Source organism: Canis lupus, chromosome 28 (genome assembly GCF_003254725.2).
Source record: "Canis lupus dingo isolate Sandy chromosome 28, ASM325472v2, whole genome shotgun sequence".
Classification (NCBI taxonomy): Eukaryota; Metazoa; Chordata; class Mammalia; order Carnivora; family Canidae; genus Canis; species Canis lupus.
In genome coordinates, this window is record NC_064270.1 from 38,987,440 (window position 1) to 39,008,315 (window position 20,876).

Below are 20,876 nucleotides of genomic sequence, written 5' to 3' on the forward strand. Positions count from 1 at the left end.
TGGGGAGGGGGACCGAGCTCCCAGGAAGTCGGTGGGCGCACCCCTGGGGTCGGGACCGGCCATCCGCCCTCCCCCGGCAGCATCACCCCGTTGTTACCACGACCATCCCGCCCTGGCTTGCTGTCTAGACTTCTCGTCTAAAAGTCTGGAAGAGTTGGTTTTCTCAGCCACGGAAGACCTCGAGCCTCTGATTTCACTGCTTAGGGCTAATCCACCACCGTTAAGCATGTTTGCAGAAGTGGCCACTGACTAGGCCTGAGACAGGAGGGCAGGACAGGCGAGGGGGCCCTGGGCGTGCCGGGCAGGGGCCGTGGGCCCAGAGCACGAGGGTGACCGTGAGCGGGGCTGCAGGCCCTGCCCTCCCCATCCTCGAGGGGCCTGGCTGGGCTTCCGTGCTTGCTGGGGTCTGATGGAGCCGCAGCTGGAAGAGCGGGGCCCAGTGGTCGCCGGCCCCACTGGGGGTGAGCCGCCAGCCAGCCTGTGCCAGTGTGGGACTCCCCGCAGCTCTGCAGGGAAGGGAGGCCTGTGGGCAGGGCCGGGGGTCTGTGCCCCACCCACAGGACCTGCTCCCCGCCAGCCGAGGAACTGACCGCCCACCCCAGGGGCTGCCCGAAGATGGGCGACATGGGCAGGACGAGGTCTGAGGGGGTGGGGGTGGGGGGGCTTTGTTCCCCAGAGAGGCGGCGGGAGGGCCAGGCGGAGCTGGGACCACGCTCACTGCCCCGGGAAGGTGAGCTTGTGCTGCAGCTTCCCCGGAACTTGTTGCCTGTGTGCAGGAAAGGAGCCGGGGCCCTTGCCACTCTGTGGGCAGAAGGCAGGGTGGCCGCCGTGGGGTGCTCCCCACAAGGCAGGGTGCAGAGCCGTTTGGATTGTTGAGATTTTAGGGGTAGTTTTGGAAGACACGGAGGGAGGCCCTGGTCCTTACCCTTAGAAGACGCCTTGCCATGGGGGTGGAACCGAGGGGCCCCGCCCCACTCCACCGTCCCTGCCATCCTGGGGGCCAGAGTCCCTGCACCCGGGCCTAGCGGCTTCCTGGCCGACCCCTCTGGGGACTGTCCGGGGTGGGGGCGTGGGGGCGGGCGGAGCGGGGTCTGCAGGCTGACGCTGGAGCGCCCGCCGTGGCCCCTGGGGTTTGCTCTGCCGACGCAGACCATCTCATTAACATCTGGCGTCCCCGCTTTCTGATTTGTCCCGCGGGGCAGTGGTCCCACCGGGCAGGGTTGTTGAGGCTTACGAGGTTTCGGTCCCCACTGAGTGCCCCCACCCCTAAAGCTTATACCCTGAAAGTGGAAACAAGTGACATAAAAGATGCACGGAAACCCTGAGTCCCCGAGTCCCGGCCCACAGGCTGTCCCCTGGCGCCGGCGCGGGCAAGCCGGCAGGTGTGCCGTGGGGGTGGCGGCTGCGTTCACTCTGCGGGATCCCGCCCGATCGGAGCGCTCGTAAATATACGGTCGGGGTGAGTCAGTTTTCCCGCATACGCTACTTATTTACTCTCTCCGTGCTGGTGCCGCATTTGAAATGTCAGCACATCTTCTCTTGGCGTTTGTACGGTTTGTTTTCCTCGTGGCCCCAAACCACGCTTTCTTCCGTCATTTGTAATACGCTGCTCATGCTGGAGCAGGAACCGCTTCCCGCGCTGGCAAGTCTTCGTAATACAAACAGAAGAGCTTTTAAAATTAACAGGACATCAGAGACTTAGGTTTGTTGTACAATTTCTCCAGGAACACGGTCTGTGCATATCAATGCCCGGGCTCCGGGTTTGGTGAGTGTCTTTGAAGCGCTTCGGCGGCGGCGGGCACGGCCCCGGCGGGTACCCACTCTCGCTCGCGGGGTCCGGTGGGAGTTCAGAGCGGTCGGTGCCAGGGTTCATCTTCCGGGGGACAGGGGAGAAGCCTCGCAGGGAAGGGCAGGCTCGGAGCCAGGCTGGCAAGAGGCCGAGCATCCTTGGTGAGTGGCGCGGGAGCCACGGCGAGGACAGCCGGGTGCTGGCAGCGTCTGCAGCAGTGACGGTGACAACCGGGGTTTCACCGAGGGTTTGTTGTGCGCTCATCTCTGGACTCTCTGATGGCACAGGTCCTGCCCGACGTGCCTGGGCAAGGATGATGGTGCCACGTATCACCACCTGCAGGTAGGGTGGCTCCAGCAGGTAGGGACAATGTCGGTGCAGAAGGCACATGGGTGCTGGAGACTGCGGTCACATCAGCAGGCAGACGCGGCCGGTGGAGGGACGCTGGGCCTTTGTGAACCTGACCTGGGGCTCTGCAGACCACACCATCTGTGGGTCCTGGGGGCTGTCAGGTGCGGCCACGTCACAGATTCAGGGAGAACGTTTCTGGCACCACTGGATGCTGTGTTCTTTCCCTGACACCCCCGCAGGCGCTCTTGTGTGTCACTTACATTTTATGGGCACTTGTACGGAGCACTGGCTCTAGGTTTCAGGTAATGAGGTCTGCAGATATTTGGAGCCGCCCCAGACACCGCAGGGTGAGCTATGCGGGGACTTCACAGTGCACATTTCCACTTTATTGTAGGCCATTCCAGACAAGTGGAAATCAGGGTTGAAGAAGGCATTGTATAGTAACGCGTGCATACTGAGCCGCGGTCAGCCTGTAAGACGTGCGCGTCCCACGGAGTCGAGCAGGGCAGGGCTCAGGGTGGCCCCGCTCAGAACAGGAGCTTCTCAGCCGCTGTCTCCAGAGGATAGTGCACTTGACCCCACGGTGCAGCTCGTGTGGGGACCTTGGTGCCTGCCTCCTTCTGGGGATGACATGCTTGCCCCGTCCCATGCCCCGCCCACGGGTGGAACCTGCCCATCTCCAGCACGGACCCTGCAGGTTCCCAGACGCCACTGGGCAGCCTGGGTGTCCTGTAGGACTTTTTTTGAAAATGAATGAGTTGTATTTCTCTGCAGGTTTAGACTTCCTGTGGGGCAGAGTGTTTACAGAGGCAAGATCTGGTATCTTCCCTATAAGTAAAGCTTGGGAAAATGGGATCTAGACTGCACAAGGACCCAGGCAGTTGGAGCTCCTGGAGAGTCCAGATGGGAAAGGGTATGTATTCAATGCAGGGAAAGAGGCTCATAATCAGTAAATGCTCAGTAGACATGCGGTCAATAGGATCCAACTCGTATGCTGTAAATCGATATGAAATTTTGAAATTCTGGAAGGTTCTCCAGCACAATAGGGACTGTGGCTGTCTCTGGGTGACAGGTCGAGTTACAAGTGATTGTGTTGCTGCAGTTTATCTGAATTCTTAGGAAGTTCTGAAATCGGCCTGCATTTAGGGGGTGAAGGGAAGGCCTGTGAGAGTGAGGACGGCCTGGGGAGAGCCATGGGGCTCCGCTTGCTGAGCTGGGAGGACGGTGAGCGGTGTTGGCTGCCCTGAGTACGGCGTCAGGGCGACCTGGTTTGTCCAGGCTGGCCACTGGGTGACCCAGCCACTCAGGGAGGGGGCCCCCACCTGACCTCATCTGACCCCTGGCAGCTGGACTTCACCTGACATGTAACTAGGAGCCTGTGCATTGCCTATCCAGGAGCTCCGATGTGTCCCCAGGTGCCAGCGGAGGAAGGACGAGTTCGCTGAGTAAGGACAGCTGGGCACTACTCTTGCCAGAGCAGCCACCTCACCGGCGGCAGAAACCCACATGCAGGGGAGCTCGCGTGCGTGGCCTCCTCTGGCCTGTCCCTTCACGGCTGGTCCTGACGTCCTGGGTCCCACGCACCACACAGCCCGGCTCCAGGGGGAGTCTAGCTGCATCGCCCTCCGGGGATCACCTGTGCTGGGCCAGGTGCGCTCCTTCCCTTCTGGAGACCCAGCACTGCCTCTAGCCCCACCGTGACCCTGACCTGACCTAGCCGCCTCCTTGCTCGGGGACGCCTGCAGCTGGGTTTCCCTGCGGCTGGGCCTGGCTTCCCGGCCAACCCGTGACCCCCGCGGCTTAGAGGTGGAGCAGGTGCCAGACCAGCTCTGCCCCGGGGAGAGACAGGCTGCACTTCACTCGTCCTGCTGCACTGGGGCTGTCCTTGCCGGCTGCAGTCACCTGGACACTGGGGGGGGGGGGGGCGGCGGCAAGTGGCAGTCCCTGGGGATGGTCCTTCCAACCAGCAGGAAAGGAGGGGACCAGGTCCTGAAAACCCCTGCACGTCATCTCCCTCCTCCCCTACCCCCTGTACATCGTCTCTCCCCCTGCCTCACTACACGGCTGTTCTCTCCTTCCCCTGCCGACCTTGTCTTCTGCTGGAGGCCACAACCTCTAGTAAGGAGACCAGACCTCTGCATTAGTGTTTAGGGGTCAGTATATTCACCCAGAAGTAGGCGTTGGGCCTTGTTCTGGTAGCCGTGGCCCCGCACTCCCAGGGTGCACTTGCTTGGACAGAAGATGCAGTGTTGGCAGCGGCTTGGTTGGGGTCCAGGTGGAGGAGGGGGGAGCAGACCCACCAGGAGGAGGAAGTGGAGGTGGTGGTGGGGCTGGACTTCCCTCTCCGGAGTTGGGTGTCCCCTTGGTTGGCCGGAGCTCACCTCTTCCTGGCACCCAGCCCCGCAGGGCCCTGTGCCTGCTGCTGTGTTCTGTGACACCGCGTCCTTCTGAGGAATGCCCTGTCCTTCTGGTTGACTTTGCCTTAGCTGTAGTGCTCGGGGTTGTGTCACTCTCCGCCAGGAGCCCTCATGGGCATGCTTCTCGGTGGAGGTCCTTTGTCCAGTTTGCTCCCAGGCTGCCCCAGATTTTAACCACTTTGAGGACAACCTCTAGAAGAGACTTGCAATCCCCAAAGGAAGATGTAGCCCAGTGGTGGGATTTGGGTGGGGGTGGGAATAGCATCTTGGCTACGACGAGGTACCTTGTGCTCTGGGAACCACAACATGAAGGGGTCCGATCCACCCTGTTCTGAGCGATGCCTCTTTGAACTCACCAAGTGAGGAGTGGCAGGCTCGATGGAAGTTCCCCGAAGGTGCTGCCCAGCTCACTGGATGGAGAGAAAGGGGGAGGAACGTTCTGAACCCCATCCCAGTGTCAGCGCCAGGCAGCACTCCCCTCCCGCACCCCATTCCTTTGCCCACCCTCCCTAGCTTTTCTCCTGGAGTAATTTATTTCTTTAATTTTTATTTATTTTTTTATAAATTTATTTTTTATTGGAGTTCAATTTGGCAACATATAGCATAACACCCAGTGCTCATCCCGTCAAGTGCCCCCCTCAGTGCCCGTCACTCAGTCACCCCCACCCCCCGCCTTCCTCCCCTTCCACCACCCCCAGTTCGTTTCCCAGAGTTAGGATCCTCTCATGTTCTGTCTCCCTTTCTGATATTTCCCACTCATTTTTTCTCCTTTCCCCTTTATTCCCTTTCACTATTTTTTATATTCCCCAAATGAATGAGACCATATAATGTTTGTCCTTCTCGGATTGACTTATTTCACTCAGCATAATACCCTCCAGTTCCATCCACGTCCAAGCAAATGGTGGGTATTTGTCCTGGAGTATTTTAGAGCACATGCCAGGCATCATATGACTACCTAATTCTAACAGATAAGGACGTGAGAAAACCATAAGCACAATTCCATGATCACGTTCAACAGGATTAACAAAGATTTCTTAATATAGTATGTACCCAGACTATGTCCAATTTCCCCAAATTCCCTAAGAAAATGTCGTTTTACAGTTGGTTTGTTTTTAATCAGGAGCCAAACGTGGTCCCCACGTTGCAGTCACCTGACAGGTCTGCTGAGTGACTTGGTCCGTGAAGGTCCCTCGCCCCCCCCCCAAACGTTGTCCCCCACCCCAGCCACTGGCTTGTTGGAGGCCCCAGGTTGCACGTGTCCAGGAGCAGTTCTCACGCTCCCCATTTGCGGATTGTGTTCTGTGGTTTTGTTACAACAGCTTTTTTCCTGTAAATTGGAAGGGAGACCCAGAGCCTACCTGGATTCAGCTTCATCTTTTGTTCTTTATGAAAAGGAGCCGTCCTGGGGGCGGTGTGTAGAGGAGCTTCAGTCCGCACCTTCCTTCTCGTCCGCCTTCTCCATCTCGTCTGTCTTCGCTTCCCTCAGTCTTCCAGCCCCTCCTTGAGCCGCTCACACCTCCTCACCGGCCCTGGAGGGCCGCCCGCCGCTGCCTGTCGCTGCCTGCGTGCTGTGTGCACGCCTGTGTGACGTCTCCCTTGTAACTCCTCTAAATCAGTAATTAGATCTCGAGCTTCGTGCACATTCAGGGTTGTGGGTTCGTTGTTGTGATTGTGGCCATAGGGTGGATGTTGTGCTCCTCCACCTCTGATTCTCCTTTTAGGTGTCCTAGCCCAGTGGTGACCATTGCCCAAAGTCATTACTTTATTAGGGATTGGCTACAAACTGGTGATATTATAATTCTTCCTTTATTAGATGCGCTACTTCTACAAAAAAGGAGTGTTCGTTATCGTAAGATGAGGTCCTTACAGGAAAGACAGGATAAATGCTCGAGTTACATGTTTTATTTACCAACTTCCAAATAATGACGCGGCCTCTGGCGGCTCCAGCGGTGACCAGTGAGTCTCAGATTATCATTAGGAACTCATGACTTTGAGCAGTTTGATGGGTTTAAATGGTTGCTGTCCTTCCCTTGATTGATTCTGAAATTGTCCCATCTTGGGCTTATGGGAGCATCTTCATGTTGGATTCTGTGTCCTTGTGATGTGACCTCAATCTTTGGTTGCTTCTTTGCTTTCTGCCGAGACGGAATGTTCCAGGCACATCTTGTACGTTTTTTCTCCTGCTGAATCAGACGGTTTTCTAAGAAGGGTTGTTTAGTTTTAGTGGGACACAGCATCATAGGAAATAGGGTGGGTGGGAATGCTTGTTTCCACTGGATTGGTCATTGTTTTTAGACCTTTTCAATTGCCAGGTTAGGAAACACACCTATGATTTTAGTAATGAAGAAATTATAGATTCATACTAGCAGTTTCCATTAAAATTAAAGAGCGTAGAATTTTTGCTTAACCTCTTTGGTCTTATAGTTGTATCTCTCTTTCTCTAAGGTTAAGAATTCCATTTCCTAATTATACCAACAAATTATGGACTTGCTTCACCTCACACCATGCGGGCACGCACAGCAGCCTCAGAGTAATGCACCGCGTTCACTCTTCCCCGCCAACACCGCTGCCGCGGCAGACAGCAGGCCTCCCGAATTCAGTGAAGACTTCCTTGCAGTTCTTTCTGTTTTGGACCATATCCCATTAGGGACGCAGAGTTATCTTGCTGTGATTTAAAATTACTTGAAATAATTCCTAAGAGGTTATGCCATTAACTCAAAACACAGTTATGTTCATATGCTTCAACTTACTTTGGATTCTGGGGATTGATTTTTAATACGATTTTGTTTCACAGACATATAAAATATTTACCAGTTTCTGAAGTCGAATCCATAAAACAAGGTGTATTAATAAAAATTAAGCTTCTCTCCTTTTTGCCTCTGTTCTGTCCCCCTTGGAAAGTAACCATCACAAGTTCGTTTAATATTAACTTGATACATTTATTTGCCAGGTAAATTAATTTATTATTTGCTTTACTTTTATATGTATATTCAAATCTATTTTCCATGTCTTTAAAATGTCTCCATCTTTCTTAAAAGAACATACCATCTGTTCTTGTTTACCTCGCTTTTTTTCGACAAATATTATCCTGGAGATCATTCTATATACATGTATAGGGAAATTCCTCTTTTCTACTTTACAGCCGTGTGGTATCCCACTTTGTGAATATACTATCGCGTCCATTTGGGTTAAGTCTAATCTTTTCCTGTTACTAATTATACTTCACTAAATAGCTTGGCACATATGTCTAATATGCACCAGCATAGATTTCTACAGATGCAGTTGTTGGATCAGAGGAAAATCCCATCAGTAACTTTTCTAGATGTTACCATATTTCCATACCCTCTATGATGGTTATCATAACAGCATGGTAATTTGAAAATTCTATCATTTCCTTTGTACTTACTAACTGTGGGCTGCCAATAAAGATAGGCTTGCCCTCATTAACTATTTGATTCACCTGGAATACACTCTCTACCAAAAAGGCAAGATAAATGTTTTATTCTTTCCCTTTATTTGTTAAAATCCATACAGATGAGTTGGTTTCCCTAGCAATCTTCAGAGGCAGACAGTGAGTTTTTTCAGTGTCATCATGAACCCACAGATTTATATCTATTGTAATTAAATCCATCATAGTCATTTATATTTTTAAAAATAATTTTTTAAAATTTTGGAATAATTTTAGGCTTCCAGGTAAGTTGCCAAGATAGTACAAAGAGAATCCCTATATACTCTTCACACAGTTTCCCTTACACTACTATGGTGTATTTGTCAAACTTAAGAAAACAACATTGGAACATAAGTATATTAACTAACTCCAGATTTTATTGGAGTTTCTACAGCATTTCCACCATCATACTTTTTCTGTAGAATCTGAAGATACCACATTGCAACTAGCAGTAATCTTCTTGATGTTCATTTTTTCCCCTCCTTCTTGGCCTAATGAGAGCCCCATCAGTTGGCTTCTGTCCTTTAGATTAAATCCCAGTGACCTGTGTGTGTGTGTGTCCAGGCCAATAAAATGTTCTCAGACTCATTTGGAACATTTCTTGCTCCAGACCTGGAATGAGGTATTTTTCCAAAGAACCTTGGTTCTTTTCCATGAGAAATGGTATTTAGAATCATAACCTGAGTACCAGTGGTGCTCATTGCTACTGGATTGTCATTGATCTTAGGTCTTTTCAATGAGCAGAGTTAAGAAATATATGCTTTTTAGATAAGGAAAAAACTATAAGTTCACACTAATCTGCAATTCAAATGAGACATTACAAGGTTTTTAACTCAATTACTCAAAGCTAATTATATATATTTTTCGCTTCTGCACTGGAAATCTTGGTTCCTAATAGCACAGTTACTATGTTCCTTGTTGTGTAGAATTATGCTACTTATTACCTAGGCAATATAAGTGGAGGGAATCTGGGTCACACTGTGAAGCACCCCCAGATCTCGGTGGTTTGCCACGACAGAGGTTTACCGCATGTCCACGTGGTTGGCTGTGGTTCCGTTCCTGTGTCTTCACTCAGGGGCCCAGGCCGAGGCGGCTGCTTTCTGGAGCTTGGTCAGTCGTCATGATGGAGAGACCCAGACGTTGTGGACACAACAGCATTCCCACCCACAGTCTTTGTGCTGCATCAAGTGATGCGGCCTGTGCTGAGTTCAGCAGGTGTCACCCTGCAAATCACATGGCCAGGCCTGAAGTCAGGGAGGCGGGAGGGTGAAACTTGGCTGCAGGAAGAGGGTAATCCACCATGAATACCATCGCTAAAACATGATTACTGAATGCAGTGTAAGATTCCTTTATGTCCATACCCTACATATCTAACCAAAGACTGAACAGCCAAAATAATATGCTTCAGATTCATTCAAAGTGATTTTTCCTCTGCGTGGTCATGCCACCAACTTGATTTGCTGGGGAGTTTATTTGTTTCAGTTTATTTGATTCTTAGTGACTGCTGTTTTAAATTTTCATCCTGTTATGTATTCATGTTTTTTTTTTTTTTTAGAAAATATGTATGTGGTTCCCAATTCAAATATAAAATGGGGTGTATTGAGAAAACAAACCCACCTTGCCTCCCTGTCCCCGCCTCTGTCTTCCTATCTCTACCCTAGAGCTAATGTTTTTTATTAGTAGTAAAATTATTCATAATTTAAAATTTATATGTATTTATAATTTATAATGCAGTTATTAAGATGATTTGATTTAGCATTCCTATGCTATTGTTTTAAAAATATACATGTAAGGGCAGCCCCTGTGGTGCAGCGGTTTGGCGCCACCTGAAGTCCGGGGTGTGATCCTGGGGACCCCGAATCGAGTCCCACGTCGGGCTCCCTGCATGGAGCCTGTTTCTCCCTCTGCTTGTGTCTCTGCCTTTCTCTCTCAATCTGTGTGTGTCTCATGAATAAATAAATAAAATCTTTAAAAAATATATACATGTAAATATGCACCTATATTTTATACAATAAGGTGGGAACGCCAGCTTGGAGGAGGTGCCCTGGCCCCCACCAGTCATTACTTTCAGACAGTGAAATTTCTGAATTTCTCTGAGATGTGTGGCCTCTTTCTATTCCTGCAATGATTGGAGTCTGACTGCCTTCCAACCAGGTCTGGGAAGCACCTTGTCACCAGTCTCCTGGTGACCTTCTCTCTCTCTTGCATCTGCTTTGGGGCAGCATTTGGTTTGAGGGGAAGGAGATGATGTAGGTAGGGCCAGTAATCAGAAATAGAGCCTCCTGAACGTGCGGCCCTGAGGTCCTACCTGGAACACGATGGGTACAGGGCACAGGCTGCTCTCTCACTCCAGTTGTGTTAGGGCTCAGGCTTGTGTTTCCTTGCCCTTCCCAGTGTGTTCCTCTAGGACTGTAGGGCAGGTACACATTCACTCTGTAAGTGGCCACTGTCCTCTTACTGCCAGGGCTGGAGGATCCCCAAGAGCTCTGATTCTCTGAGACCAAATCACATGTGTTTACAGCACTCCAGAGTGGGTTTGGAGCTTGGAGCACCCCCAGCTCCGAGAGAGCACCGATGTTGGCAAAATAGTTCATCATGTTCAGACCTTGTCCTAATAAAGTGCTTGTTACAGGAGTTGGTTTCAGGGGCCACCCCTCCCCTTCTGTCCCTTCTGGGACTCATCCAGGAGCTGCCTGGGTAATTGAGCGTTTGTTCTCCCTGAAGGAAATGTCTGTGTAGAAGGAAGACCTCGACAGTCAGGATGTGTTGAAAGGCAGCGTATGTGGCGTCTTTCCGTGTGAGTTCATGGGTCTCAACATGGGCATTCCAACAAACAGAGCTGACTTTCTTATTAAAACTCAGGGCGAAGTATTACCTGATATTATCTCGTTTGTGTCATGCTCTTTCCTGAAACCAAGGCAGTAATTTATTTTAACCTCCAATGAAAGGGCTTCCTGGAAATGGCAGGACATTGGAGGTGGAAGGGTTTGCAGGCTTACGGGGTGCTCCGAGATAAGAGCCTCATGGCTCTGTTGGAAGATTTAATATGGTTCTTATCTCTTTCATTGGCGCTGTCCTAAAGAGGCTTAGGTGTTTGCAATGAGAGAATTAGCTACTTTGGACACTAAACCATTTTGTACTAAAACGTTGCTGTCCATGGAAATACTGTTTTGTATTTGGAGACTCAGACTCCCCTCTGGCAAGGATGGATTCTGATCAGAATTTGGAATTGGTTGGTCACTGACTGGCAGCCTCTTCTGGGTCCCAGTGGCCCATGCACTTGCCTCTGTAGAATGATCCTAGCTGTGCCTTTGCAGGATACTGTGTGACTTACTCAGATGATCGCTGTTTCTTCCTCGTCTGTAAATTCTTCAATGACAGAAGTCACATGTGGTTTTCACTCAGAATCCTGCACCGAGTGTCCACCCTACTGCCCGGCCATGGAAGATGCTGAAGAACTTCTGTGAATAAATAAAAAAAGTTTGCCCACAGTTCTGTAGTCCAGAGAGAGCTCCTGGGGCTGACCATTTGTTGGTTTTCCAAAAGCTCCATGAAGGACTAATTCTAGCAAATGACCAAGTGACCTGCCAAGCTGCTTGGTGCATGTGAGCATCAGAGAAAAACTGTTAAAGCAGGCTCTGTCAGACTCTAAGGAAATTATGGGGAAAATTATTGTAGCTTTTATTCTCCCAAAAGCTTATTTTCTCTTCTTAACATGAGCTTTTTCTCCTCCTTTTTTTTTAAAGAAAAAAACAAAAAACAAAAAATACAACCCCAACCGACTAAATGTAGCTATGTAAAAATTGCTTGTTCAGAACTTTACAGGCTACAAAATGTATTATTGCAATCTGTAGTTATACAATAAACAGGCATGGAACTATGTAACAATTCCCAGTATGAAATAATCATAAAATCCAATATTACTTTTTCCCCGGTACAGCCCATATTTTTTAATAAACTGTCACTTCTTCTGCTCTCAGCAAACACCAAGTTTCCTTTGCAGCCCGAATTTTGTGCTTTGTCTCATCCTGAACATAACAGGCACGTGCTGCATCTTATCTTCCCTTGTGACTTGTTGGGGACTTGCAGTGGTAAACAAGGTGGCGGGGAAGTCCCCCTGCGGCTCTGGGAGCTGTCCACGTGCTGACGCCTCTGGGGCCGAGGCTGCAGGTCCGGGCTGCTCAGGTAGAGGCGGCTCTCTTTGAAGGGGTCACGTGCTGCCTTTTGAAAGAGAACCCTCCCGTCAGTGGCTGGGGTTACGTCCATGGTCTGGGACACCCCCCTGGCTGGAGCCCCCCGGTATGTCCAGCACCGTCACCCTGGGGTCCTCCAGCGTGCCGCGGTGCAGCCCGATGGGACCGCCTTTCCAGCTTCTCATTTTTCTGCACCAATTTAGAAAAATAGTTAGGGGTTGAAAAGGGATATTAAAAGGATTTTTTTTTTTCCTTCCTGAGAGCCCTAAGGCAGGAGTGGGTTTGTCATTTGAGGAGGATGAACTCATCCTGACCGTGAACCCTCCCCCTTGGCTCCTCTCCCAGCCCCGTTTGTCCTCCGACAGTTGGAACAGCAACGATTTCCCCACCTGGGGGCAGCAGGAGTTTAGGATGGAAGCTGGCTCCATCTTTCAGGTTTCAGTTTTCAATCGACCCCCCCCAACCCCAACCCCAACCCCAGTCTAAATGTTTGCTTCGCTCCCCCGCGGAGGGATGTTTTCTTGCCCAGAACCTCCCAATTTGTGTCAAGTGCAATTTCTGGTGAGACTGGTCAGCCTCAGGCTGGTTATTGATGGGAGGTGATGGCGATGTTAATAATAATAGAAATAAAAGTAATAGCTTGAGGCCTGCCCTCAGCGGAGGCTGTGGTTGACCAGGCAGCTTGGCCTGGGTGGGAGGCGCCGGCTTGTGGTGCGTGGGGTCAGCCAGCTGGTGGTGCAGACACCTGAGCCACATTCTCCAAGAGGGATGAGGTAGACATTTGATCTCCCTCCTTTTTTGCCTCCAGCGGCTCAGGACTGTAATGGGGCAAATGAATGAAGGTGAGCCCCTCAACCCCTGCGTCGAGGGACCATCTGGTGATGGTCTCTGGGTCCTCATTCAAAAGAAGTCAGGGGCACGGTTTCCATGAGGGAGGGGGCGAGATGGAGAGGCCTGGGTGGCTGGCGGGGGTCCTGGGGCTTCGTGGGAAGGGCAGCGCGGAAGGATCCTGCAGGACTGGTGGGACCAGAGGCAGAGAGCACACCAGGTGGACTTACCCACCCCTTCCAGTGGGAGAAAAGTCAAACTCTTGAAAGCTCAAGGCAACAAAACTACAGAGTTGCCATGAGATAATTGTCGCGAGCTGTGCACGTCTTCTTACACATCATAACATCCCATGAATGGCAGATTTAAACTTTTTTCTCTGAATATGCATTACTTCACAAAGCCACATGCACTTTTTTCCCCCTTGCTAGTGAGAGAAGAATGGAATTGTCTGGAATTTGTATTTATTCATTTTCGGGACTGGATCTGTGCCTCTCAGCTGGCTGTGCCTCCAGCACGTGGGGCTGTCTGGGGAGGGGGCTGTGTTGGTGGGGGCCTCGTTCCCACTAACCACATAGCAGTGAGCTTCTTAGAACTTTGGAAATGGGGAATAACATCACAGATGAAACGCGGGGTTCTGGTTCTGAAAGACTGGCCACCGCTGTGTCCCCTGCGAGGGGATGGGCGGCTCCAAGGCCTGATGTCTTTAGTACACGCGCTGTTTGAAGCACAAAATTTGGTAGAATTTGGTAGAGGCCTGTAGGGTGACCTTTCCTGGGTGGTGAGTCTCCTGACCACTCCCTGCATCCCAGCACAGCAATCCCCACGAGAAGTGAGCATCACCAACTACCACAAAATAGCGACTTCCCAGACCCTTTCTGTGGACAAGGGGTTAGGGGTTACATGCCATTGGATCTCACACCAGGTCCCCGACTTTAGCTCCCGACTCTAGTTCACATTTTGTGCATCATAAGCACTCAGTACTGCCTGTTAAAACAAATTAATGGCTTTTTTATGTATTTTCTCCAGATTGGTAAACAATCCCACAGCCGTCCATTTAGGAGTAGAACATAAAGTGCACTTCCCTCCCTCCCTCCCATCGCAGACCCCGAGTGCCCTGCCCAGAGGCAAGCGCAGCCTTGGGTTGAAGGGAGCCAGCGGGTAAATGCACACCCACGTGCACGTGTGCAGAGCTCACGGAAAACAGGGGCATGTGTGTCCTGTGCTGCCACTTGGACCGTTTCCCCAGTGTGTCTTGGAAATTGTTGCACATTAGTGCTTGGAGATCCACCCCGTTCTATTAACAGGCTGCCTGGAATCGCAGTAGACGGAAGGCCTGTAATTTGTTTAATGAGTCCCGCGGCGGTGATTTCTAGTTGCTTGCTGTTTTAAACCATCTCAAAGTCAACACGATGGGACATACATCGTGGTGCCCATACGCCAGCATTTCTGTGACATTCGGTCCTAGAATAGAAGTTTCTGAGTCAAGGGGCAGATGCGCTTAAACTATTGAACGGTGCGGCCAGAGTGCCAGGCGCAGAGAGCGGCGCGGGGTGTGGGTGCCGGTGTTCACTCCTCTGGACACTCCTGCCCCCACCAACTCCGCCACCTTCCCCAGGCCTGCTGCCCGCTTCTGGCAAGTTCACCGTGGCCTCACTGCAGGACTTGGTAATTAGTTAGTGCTTTTCATGATGTTTTGAAAAGCGAGTTTTAAAAGCAGGTTGTCTCTGGAAATTCAAATTACCTCCAACGGCTGTTGTTTTGCGTGTGTTATGTGACATTTCAAATGAACTAGCAGGTAAATCCCACGGCTCTGCTGACTAGTACATAATAAGTATTCAGGAAGTGTTGCTTCTTGTCCCCTTGAAGGATAATTGTCTGTGGCTGTTTTCCAGAAAAAAGGAAAAATTTGACTGAGCGGGTGTTGGGAAGAGGGATAGGGTGTAGCTCTAGCTGAGCCCTACTTGGTGGGGGCGTCACGTCCCGGGTCCAGGTCGACTTTTCCAGCAACATGTTGAGGGGGGTGATGTTACCTGTATTTACAGATGCTCAGCAGGGGTCCAGAGAGGTCAAAGTACTTTCTCAAGGTCACACGGTCCTTGAGCAGCACAAGGAGCTTAGGCTGCTAAGCCTAAGTGGTGGCGGCTTTATCCTACTCCATCAACTGTCAAAATCAACTCAGGAGCAGCGCCCTTTTATTTGAAGTGAGGGTGTGTAGCAGAGTGTTTGGAAGCCTCTTTTTTTACATGTGCACGCATGTGTGTCTGTACACGTGTGTGTACGTGTATCTATATGGTGCTTGTACATGTACAACTGCCGAGTTCAAAATCCGCCCCGTGGGGACCCTGGGAGATGTGTGCATGGCTTTGCTGTAAGCCTCTACTTACACATCACTTTTGGAGTGTCCAGCCAAAAGGTCCCGGTGTTATTTCCAAATTATTCAAGTTAGGAAATAAAACCGGAAGGGAAGTCATGTGCTTGCCTGATGCATTATTAATAAAGCCGAGGGAAGCCAGAAATGTAGTGAGATCTTTGGAAAAGTAATTCTAACCTTGATGTGGCCACATAGATTTTAGAGGGGAAGTAGGGTCATCTTACACCAAGTTCCCTGAGCCTTCAAATGAAGCAGAGAAATATATAATGAAGCCCAAAGGAAATAATTTTGACAGGCACCAACCTGTAGTTTCCCATTATTAAGTGGACGTCTTCCTGAAGAATAAAGTATTTGGTAAAGTATTTTTCTTGCGAGCGTTCCCAGCAGCATGGGGAGCACTTGAGTGACAGCTTCGGCCGTGCCCTGTGTGCCACGCAGGACAGACGGAGGGCTGGTGTTGGGCGGCAGGTTGGTCCGCATCCTCCGGAGGACGAAGGCCGGATCACAGTCGCCTTCACACCTGCTGTCCCAAGCACAGGTGAGGGACGTGCCGGCTGTCTGTTCCGAAAGATGGTTGTGCTAGTAGAAAGCAGTTCATGGTCTGCTTGCTTAACATAGATCATGTGGCGAGTTTATAGAAGCCCGATTCTTCCCTTTTATGTTTTCATGAAATACATATACATCTTCTCTTTCTGGGGATGCTGTAAAAAAGCACCACAAATGAGGGGGATGCTTAAAACACCAACTTTATCCTGTCACAGTCTGGAGGCCAGAAGTCCAAAGTCAAGTGTCAGCAGGGCTGCACTCCCTCCAGAAGCTCCAAGGGAGGAGCCTTCCTGACCCTTCCAGCTTCTGGTAGCTTCTGATGTTTCTTGACTTGTGGCCACATCACCCCTTCCCTGCCTCTGTTGTCACATGGCCATCTTCCCTGTGTGTGTGTCCTCTTCTCTTCGTATAATCCGGTCTGGCCTCATCTTAACTAAATACCTACAAAGACCCTATTTCCAGATAATATCACATTCTGTGGGTCTGGGGGACATAGATTTTTTTTTTTTGAGGAGTGACATTTTTCAATCTACTACACTCAGAAAATAGAATATTTAACCTAAAGATGGATTAGCTAGGAAAATATATGAAAAACTCCTTGAAATAAAGAAGTTCAATATGTTGAATGGGGACCTACCGCCTAACTGGGGTATTGCCACCCAACTCCAGCAAATACATGCAAATGAGGAGGGGGGTTGTAAGCGTGGAGTCCTATAAATTCCCAAATTCTCTGGTCCTTAGATGCTGCCAGGACTTTATGCCAATGGACATAATATTTAGGCCATGGGCCTTGGCCCCATATTGACCTTTTCCTTACCTTATGTTTTTGATTGTTTTTTGTAAGTTTCAAGTATGACCCATTTGAGTCCGTTGCGACTGTTGAGTCCCTAACAGGGAACGGAGTTTCTAACAGCCTGGGGTCTGGTGGTGGAGTCAGGTGGGTGCAGACCTTCAGCTCCTGGGCTCAGCTCTCATGGAGCCCCCAGCCCCGCTCCTACAGGTGACCTGCTCTTAACCCCTGAATGACAGCTCCCCGTGCATTTGGGGTGTGTGAACGGAAGTGTGTCGTAGGGATACAGGCTATTATTATCCGTATTTAATCCTCGAAATCCAGAGTCGAGGATTCTTTTTTTCTGTTTCTCTTTCATTGTGGCTCTCAATATTATTTTATTTGTTTGTCTTTATCACCAGCTGGGCCTTTCTTCAACCAGAGTTTAATACAGAATTATGATGGTGTGAATAATATGAAATAGCACATGCCCCAAAGACTATAAAAATAAAAGCCATGTTTATGAAGACAGGTGGGCAGGAAGCTGGCTTGGGTTTAAAGCTTTGTCATCAGAGCAGGGAGAGCACAGAAGGGATGGATTCGGTGAGTGTGGCCCTGAAAGCGATGGCCTGCAGGAGTCCTCAAAGCTCCTCCTCTGGACTCACACTCTCTTCCCTCCTGGAGGCAGGGCTGTGTCGGTGAGTTGTCCCCAGTCTGTGGCTGGGCCGCTCTCACTTCCAGCTGTCATGCGAAGCTCCCAAAGAACCCAAGTGTCTGGGGAGGCTTTGCTTCAGGGGTCCACGAGTGAGGACGATCCAGTATCGTGGAGCTCCACTGGAAATTAAAAAATGAGGGGTTCCTGGGTGGCTCAGTGGTTGAGTGTCCGCCTTTGGCTCAGGTCATGATACCGGGGTCCTGGGATCGAGTCCCACACCGGGCTCCCCCCAGGGAGCCTGCTTCTCCCTCTGCCTGTGTCTCTGCCTCTCTCTGTGTCTCTCATGAATTAATTTTTTCAAAAAAGGAAGTTAAGGGCAGCCTGGGGTGGCTCAGCAGTTTAGCGCCACCTTCAACCCGGGGCCTGATCCTGGAGACTTGGAATTGAGTCCCACATCAGGCTCCCTGCATGGCGCCTGCTTCTCCCTCTGCCTGTGTCTCTGCCTCTTTCTCTCTGTGTGTCTCTCATGAATAAATAAATAAAATCTTTAAAATAAATACATAAAAATTAAAAAAGGAAGTTAAATTGATGCATCAATTGTGTACAAGTTAAATAAAAATAATAACAGATGGTTTCTGTAGGTGCTCATGTAAAAGCATGAAACCAGAAAAAGACTTTTCTTAGGAAAGGAACTTTAGATTGATTTGTAATGTTTCATTTTTTCAATAATTTTTGACTTTTTAGCCGAGATAGTGAATATATGCAGTGTGAAAGTCAATAGTACTACTGCTTCTCTCTCCTTAGATTCTTGTCCCTACAGAAAAGCGTCACCTTTTAGCTTTCTTCTGAAATTTAAGCCGATGTATCTAAACAATGGCATATATGACTACTTACATTTTTGGGTTGTTTTTGACTTTCCATTGACTTATGCTATTTGATAATTTCTTCTTGTTTTTTTTTTTTTTTTTTTTTTTCCTGTCCTCTCTTTCAGGAATTCCTATCATTCAAATATTGGGCCTCTTGGATGAGTCATCTGATTTCTTAACTCCCATTTTCTATCACTGTGTTTTGTTGTTGTACACCTTCTGGGAATACATCCTTAATTTTATCTTTCAAAACTTTAGGGATTTTCCCTTAATTCTGCTCTTATGCTTATGAGTTGTTAGAGTGCTCTCTCATGACCTAAATGTTCTTGTTTTATGCATGCCTGTTCTTCTTTTGTGGATGCACCATCTCCCTCTCCCTTCTGAAGATACAGATCATCGGTTTTACTCCACAGTATGTCTCTTTGGATCCCTGCATTGTGCCTGCTGCCTCTGAGTTTACTTTTCTTTCATTGGGCTGGTTTCATGCCCGTAGCCTTTTCTCGTTGGCCTGGTGGTTCGTGACTGCCCACTGGTTTTGAAGAGAGAGGCCCCAAGCAGCTGGTTGGAGCTTTGTGCAGGTGGCACTCTCGGACTGGTGGTTCCCTGTGGACCGTTGCTGAATCTGCTCACTTTATTGGGAATCTGCAGTTCTCACTGTTTGTGAATTTTTCCTCCTGAGCAGGTGTTTCCTAGAAAGGAACCCTTCATCTCCTGCTCACGGGGTGTATGAGTTTGCTAGAGCTGGTACAACAAAACATTGCAGATGGGGTAGCGTAACAACAGATGCTTATTTCCTTGTCATCCTAGAGGCTGGAAGTCCAAGATCAAGGTACCAGCAGGTTGGTTTCTCCCAGGGGCTCCCTCCTCGGCTCATGGACAGCCACCTTGTGCTGTGTCCTCATGTGGTCTTTTCTCTCTGGGCCCACATCACTGGTGTCTCTTCCTCCTGTTATGAGGTCACGAGTCCTGTGGTGTCAGAGCTCCACTCTCAGGAGCACATTTACCCATAACCACCTCTGTCACAGTCCCTCTCCAAATATCAAATAGGGAAAAAAAATAAAACAAAAACAAAAACAAACAAATATCAAATAGGGGGTCAAGCCTTCTGCGTATGGATTTTGGGGGACACAGTTTCGTCTATAACGTGGGGTATGAGTTGGCTCTCCGCGCTCTGTGAGCCCAGGGTGGGGGTGCCAGAGGCCTCAGGCTGAACATTGGCTTTTACTTAATGCTCTTGTTTTTGTGCCTTATTTTGCCCCTATTTCCAGGTGGGCCACAAATCCTGGAATCTAAAGCCTCTGTGATTCTTCTCCTCAGAAGGCATCTCTTGTGTTCTCCTGGGGTGGGGGGGTTGTTAGACCTGGGCCAGGAGGGTCCGGAGCTGCTCCTCGAGAGAACTTTCACGACACCTCCCATCTTCAGGCCCATCTGTGCTCCTCAGAATAGTGGGGCTTCCCGGTCCCATACTTTGGGATTCCTGACTGCACCCCCGCATCTCCCCAGAAAGGCTTTGACTTCAGCCTCCTCCCCTCTGCAAAGTCAGTAGCTCCCGCCAGCCTGCCTTCTGGCCCCTCAGTGCTGCCGGCCTCCCCGTCTATCTTGTCTTTGTCCTCGTGGGGGCTGTTCCTTTTTATTCTTTCACTGTCATCTTCATGGGCTTGGGGCAGGAACAGAGGAAGCAGCGAGTGTTTGATCTGCTGTGTCCAGGCAGAAGTCCTGTGTACCCGAGAAGTGACTCTGTATGCGTGGGGCTCGTGGCAAGCTCGCCCAAAGGCAGGCCTGTGGACACGGAGCACGTCTCTGTTTTAATCTCTACGCCCTGAGAGGGTGGAATGGCCTTAGTGTGACTTCATCACAGCACAAAGTTCAGAGGGTGCAACTGTGTACGCCTTTCTTCTTGCAGAAAACCCTGAACGTTGGGCTCTTAGGACAAGAGGTGATGTTCCAGCAGCGTCGGCGGCTGACTTCATCAGAGCGGAGCCCGGGGAAGACCGTGGAAATGAGCGCAGCCGGGAGGTAGGGAGCCTCAGGGGGACCGCGTGCCTTCCACCCTGTTTCTGAGCGAGTGCACCCTGGACACATCGCTCGGCGCTCGCATCACCATCTGCTGTCGTTTTGAGTCTCAAGGCAAAATATTTTCCCCTCCTCATAAGTATTTCTAAGTGTGTGTCATTATCTGATAGGAAATTCATCATTGCTTTGAGTCGATATTCTGTTCTGCCTAAAATTCCACGGTACCCCTCCTCTTCCTGTTCCTGTCTGTTGTTTAAACTGATATTTTGACCTTAGTACCTTGTCTTATCAATTTTTAAATAATAAAGCGACCCAAGTGGGAATCTTCCTAATTACTTCCTTAAACTTTTATGGGCAACGTACATGAATTTAAGGAAGCCCCATGGGTGAGGAACCTTCGCCGTTTCAGTGTGCTCTGTCCTATGATGAGCATAATTAATGCCAGAGTCCATAAAAGAGCCGTGTTGTGTGCCTCATAAAACTTGGAAGAGGCATAAAATCCCTCTCGTGCTGTTGGTTGTCATGGTTACTGTTTGGGGAACGCTTTATTATCAATTCCCAGCCCCTTCCTTTTCTTACCAGGATAATAATCCGTAGATTTGTGACTCTCCACTTGCCCCTGGTGTGTGT

General features: G+C 49.8%; 1 long non-coding RNA gene across 1 annotated transcript in view; it reads left to right on the forward strand.

Annotated features, from left to right (window-relative positions):
- LOC112672518 (uncharacterized) overlaps positions 1-20,553 on the forward strand; it is a 60,024-nt gene extending 39,471 nt beyond the window's left edge. Inside the window, exon 6 of the long non-coding RNA XR_007406794.1 lies at positions 20,137-20,553. This is a non-coding gene — a long non-coding RNA (uncharacterized LOC112672518). The remainder of the gene's footprint in view (positions 1-20,136) is intronic.
- Positions 20,554-20,876: the final 323 nt, after the last annotated feature.